Raw genomic sequence first — 5,426 nt, 5'->3', positions numbered from 1 at the left:
AAACGAGTCACAGAAGGCTCACTCCAAACCCGCCTGTCCCGAGTATTGCTCAGCTACCGCACGAGACCCCACTCGCTCACAGGGGTGCCCCCGGCTGAGCTACTCATGAAAAGGACACTTAAAACCAGATTCTCGCTGGTTCACCACAACCTGCATGATCAGGTAGAGAGCAGGCGACAGCAACAAAATGTAAATGATGGTCACGCCACTGTGTCACGGGAAATTGATCTGAATGACCCTGTGTATGTGCTAAACTATGGACATGGTCCCAAGTGGATCGCGGGCACGGTGATAGATAAAGAAGGGAGTAGCGTGTTTGTAGTCAAATTAGATAATGGACAAATTTGCAGAAAGCACCTAGACCAAACGAGGCTGCGGTTCACAGGCTGCCCTGAACAACCCACAGCAGACACCACCTTTTTCGAGCCCACAACACACACCCAAAGGATGAACGACACTATGCCGGACCAGGAAATCGAACCCATCATGCCCAACAGCCCAGCAAGGCCAAGCTCACCCTGCAGCCCTGCAGGGCCAACAACACGCCAGCCCAGTGAGGGCACAGCCAACACACCAGAACAGACATTTATACCGAGGCGGTCCACCAGGGAAAGAAAGGCTCCCGACCACCTCACCTTGTAAATAGTTTTCACTTTGATTTTGGGGGGGTGAGTGATGTTGTGTATCTGTAAAGCAGGCACTCCCATGTTCTGCCACCAGGGAGCTCATCCCCTGAAGTCCCAAGGGATCCCAGCATCCCTTGGGAGCACGTATATAAGCCGGTCCGTAAGGTCTGTTCCTCACTCTGGAGTGTCTTATTAAAGACTGAGGTCACTGTTACTTTAACCTCCCTGTGTGCAGCCTCATCTGTGTTAAGAACACAACAGGTATGAGTCATCGAGATTGTGTCCGATCCTCTCAAAGAAGATGAGGAATGGAAGGAAACTCCCATGGCCAAGAAAAAGCCAAATTGGGTGCGCCCGATGTGGTTGTTAGCATAAAGGCGAAAAACACAATTAGTGCAGGAATGTCAGCGATATGAAGAAAGTTTGCAGGAAAAGGATGCAGTAATGGCGAGATTGATAAAAGAATTGTCGGAGGTTAGACAGGAGAGAGAAGGAGAAAGGAAAAAGATGGAGACTAGGTGCAGCTAACTAGAGATCCAGACAATCGCGGGAAGAAGTGCATAGTGTCTCAGGAGTGCAGTGACTCAACGACGACGTTCTGGGTGCTTCGAGGGCAGCACAAGGAATTCGAAACGTGCACGCATCATTCAGCATGTGAGGAAGAGATCGAACGGCTCCAGCACAAGCTACAGAGACAGAGACGTATAGTCTGTGGTGTGGCAGGGGCCGTGGAGGAAGGGAATGCGTTAGACATGTGGTGCAAGATGGCAGAAGAGGAAGTGGTGGAAGGTGAAGAGAAACGTGGTGGTAGTTCAGGGCGAGGAGTAATATGTCCGGTACGGCACGCGAAAATGACACCGGAGGCTGGAGGAGACCCGCGTAATGTCGAATTATGATGAGGCTTATACTCCCTCACAATTAAGGGAAGTAGCAAGGGATTTAGGAGCCCGTCGAGGCGGAGATGTGGATGGGCACTTTTTGCACTTAGAAACCATGGCTGTGATGCAGGGTTTCGACGAATCCGAGAAAAAGAGGTTTTTGCTTTTTAGTCTGGATGGGGCAGTTCTGGCTGGGCTACCCCAAGACATCAAGTATGCCCAACCCGCAGTAACTTGGGACGATATTAAACGACACGTTGGAGAAGCTTGCGGGTAAGGAAGGGGTGATCCATTTAAGATCATGGCACAAACTCTGCAGGGGCAGGAGGAACACCCAGAAGCATTTGCTAGCAGATTGTGGCCTGTTTACAATGAAACACAAGGAGGAGGTTTGGATCGGAATCAATTGGCAGGAGACGGTCTCTGCTGATGGTTAAGAGCTCTTATAGCTCACGCAGAAACCATTACCAACACAGCCACGTCATGGTTTGATTTGGGAGACGCAGGCAAGGCAGAAGCTCGAGTGTTGATTGTGTTTTGGGGGGATAAACAGCACAAGCAGGATAGGAACAAGTTCTTTGAGGATGTAACGAGCAGGGTGGAAAAGGGGGAACGAGTGGATGTGGTGTATTTGGATTTCCAGAAGGCATTCGATAAGGTGTCACATAAGAGGTTACTGCACAAGTTGGTCGTACAGATCAGTAGAAGCTTTCACTTTCCTGAGCTGAATGTGTTCTTTCAGGGCAGCCTCACTCACATCATTTATCAGAGGCTCCAATTGCTCTGGCATCAGACACTACAAAAGAAAACATTTTGCTAACTTGCTTTGAACAACAACTTCATTTATATAGAGCCTTTGATGTAGAGAAATGTCCCCAAATTCTTTATCGTGTTGGTTATAGAGTGGTTTGGGGTGAGGGGGCGGGGGTTGGGGAAGTGGCACACAGTAAGCCACGGAGAGATAACCCAAAGCTCAGTGGAAAATATACATTAAGGTGGCCTTTGGAGAGTTTAGAGAAAGGAGTCCCAGAAAGTAAGGCTGAAGTGACTGAAGGGTCCACCTCCAACACTTGAATGAAATACTAGAGGGCTGCTCATGCCCATGAAACCATATCTCAGGATGATTCACCACCTTCAGCAGAGGGCAGAAGACTGGAGTAGGGAAAAAAGAGCAACAAAAATAAAACTGGTCAACAAGCTCAGAGCAGGCGGAGATTCCAGCCTATGAGCCTCAAGTCAGGAATCAGATGCTAGAAGAGTACTTGAAAATAGTTACATTAAGAAAATAGGTTTAAGCCTAGGTTCTAAAATGGAGAGCTTTAATTACAGTATAGGCTATTAAATTATTATATTTACACAGGAAGGATACAACTTACGGGTATAGAAGGTTCAGCAAAATCCTTCTGGAAAAGGTTGGGATAGGTGTTAACAATATACTTGGCAGAGTTACGTCCAGACTCGTGTGACAATGAGTAGAGACGCTGCAAGAGAAGGAAGGGATGCTCAGGTTTACCTTCAGAGAGTTGTGCAACTTGGCCAAGATCATCCCAGAAGAGTTTAGCAAAGTAACCACATGATAATCAAATGTATTTAACATATTCTACATCTTCTTTATAAGGCTAAATATATCGGCGGCGTTGCAAGCAATTAAGAAAGCAAAAGGTATGTTGGCCTTTATTACAAGAGGATTTGAGTACAAAGAATAAAAACATCTTATTACAATTATATAGGGCATTGAAGACCAAATCTGGAGTATTGTGTAGTTGTGGTCTCCTTACCCAAGGAAGGATATACTTGTCATTGAGGGAGTGCAACAAAGGTTCCCCAGACTAATTCCTGGAATGGGTGGGGGGGGGGGGGGTGGGAAATTGTCTGATGAGGAGAGATTGAGTAGACTAGGCCTATATTCTCTGCAGTTTGGAAGAACGAGAGGTTCGCTCATTGAAACGTACAGGGCTCGACAGGGTAGATGCAGGGAGGATGTTACCCCTGGTTGGGGAATCTAGAACCAGAGGGTCACAGTCTCAGAATAAGGGGTCAGCCATTTAGGACTGAGATGAGGAGAAATTTCTTCATTCAAGAGGGCGGTGAATCTTTAGAATTCTCTAGAGGGTTGTGGAGACTCAGTCGTTGAATATATTCAAGGGATCTATAGATATTTTGAATATTAAGGGAATCAAGTGATTATGGGAATAGTGGCGTTGAGGTCGAAGACCAGCCATGATCTCATTGAATGGCGGAGCAGGCTCGAGGGCCCGAATGGTCTACTCCCGTTCCTAATTTTTATGTTCGAAGGCCAACGGAATGCATTCTTAGCTGTTGCGAGACGTCAACTGAAAAGTTGCTGTCAATCACTGCACGGATCCCAGGGGCGCACTGTGTGAGTAAGTGTACCTGGGATCGTGCTCCAATGAGGAAACAGAAGGTCTCCCATTCTCCTCCACTAGATACTGTGGAATAGGGAGAATATAACGGCTAATGTTGATAAAAAAGTTTTTATGCATTTTGTACCATGAAAGTCCAGATGAAGATAGTGAGGGGCAAGGGAAGTGTATTTTTGATTTTTTTTTAAATATCTGTGCAAAACTGTCAATTCCCTGAATAGTCTCTCACTCTACCCAGTCTGGATTTACATTCCTTCTGATATACATTTAAAACATAAAAGCATCAGATGAAGATTTTGTATTGACGGATGTCCCCTTACACTGTGCAAACAGGCTGCTGCGCTCGTTTGCGCCAACTGTAAAATGTTCAAGGGTAATTGCTGGGCAGTTAGCACAACTCTGAACCAGAAATTAGGATTTTGATGTCAAAGTGTATAATCAGTTAAGTCAGAACTTGACATTTAGCACATAAGGAAATCCAGAACTCGCTGTCCATTTCAAAGGTGATATGACAGCGCACTCAAGAGTACACCCTCATATCGACTGCAAATTCTGCCCCATCCACATTATGTGACCTATGTCGGTAACATGAGTTACACAAGTCTCCATTTGGACTTTGACACAAATATCGGGTATATCAAAAGGGCAAAAATAAGATTGGTAGGTTAAGTTGTTAAGAAGTAGTGTGCTGAGAAATGGTCACACCCTTAAAAGTCTAGATGAGAATCAAAAAGCAGTTCCTTCTTTTGTCTGCCTGAATCACTTCCCATCCTTCTTTCTATTTAATTTTTTATTCTCTCCTCACAGGACAATTCTCTCATTCCAGGAATCAGTCTGGTGAACCTTCATTGCACTCCCTCCAAGGCAAGTATATGCTTCCTTGGCAAGGAGACCAAAACTGTACACAGTGCTCCAGGTGCGGTTTCCTCAAGGCCATATATCATTGCAGTAAGACTTTTTTACTCTTATACTCCAGTCCTTTTGTAATAAAGGCTAACATAACACGTGCTTGCTATACCTGCAATGGTAACTTTCAACCTTGATACAAGAGAAGAAAACCAGATTGTTGGTCACAGAATTACAGGTAACAGTTCAATCAAATGGGCTTCGGAGACTCAACAGTCTAAGACACCGCTGAGCTCTTGGACAGGACTGCTGCCGTGTGTAGACTGCCACTCAGCGCCCACACAATGCTGAATTCTAACCACTCTACGTTGTTGGGTCCTTTGACAGGGGCATATTCATGACAAACGAGAAGGCTCAAACGCAACACGCAGAGTAATCAACAAGGCCTCCATGTTGGAGTATTTACAAACTCAGGCGATGTCCTAGGAATAAGGTATGGGTCATCTTGGAACCTGTAATGTACAGCTGTGTGGTTCTGTGAATCAAAGCAAACACATTGAACATCTGCAGCCAACACAGAACAAAGCTTCTTTCGAGTAGTAGGTTATATAATTAAAACAAAATTAAATACCCACTCTGTTCACTGTAGCAGCAAGAGCTTGAAGGACTGCTAATTTGTCCCTAGGAAACAA

The 5,426-nt window shown here is 45.5% G+C and overlaps 1 long non-coding RNA gene across 1 annotated transcript; it reads right to left on the bottom strand.

Annotated features, from left to right (window-relative positions):
• Positions 1 to 2,235: 2,235 nt before the first annotated feature.
• On the bottom strand, positions 2,236 to 5,219 carry LOC139253266 (uncharacterized). Its single transcript, XR_011591961.1, has 3 exons — positions 5,201 to 5,219; positions 2,881 to 2,985; positions 2,236 to 2,300 (listed from the first exon to the last, which is right to left on the bottom strand). It is a non-coding gene; the product is annotated as an uncharacterized lncRNA (long non-coding RNA).
• Between the last annotated feature and the right edge of the window lie 207 nt (positions 5,220 to 5,426).

Source organism: Pristiophorus japonicus, unplaced genomic scaffold (assembly GCF_044704955.1).
Source record: "Pristiophorus japonicus isolate sPriJap1 unplaced genomic scaffold, sPriJap1.hap1 HAP1_SCAFFOLD_487, whole genome shotgun sequence".
In the NCBI taxonomy this organism is placed as follows: domain Eukaryota; kingdom Metazoa; phylum Chordata; class Chondrichthyes; family Pristiophoridae; genus Pristiophorus; species Pristiophorus japonicus.
Note: the sequence above shows the minus strand (reverse complement) of the source record. Positions and strands in the feature narration are given on the sequence as shown.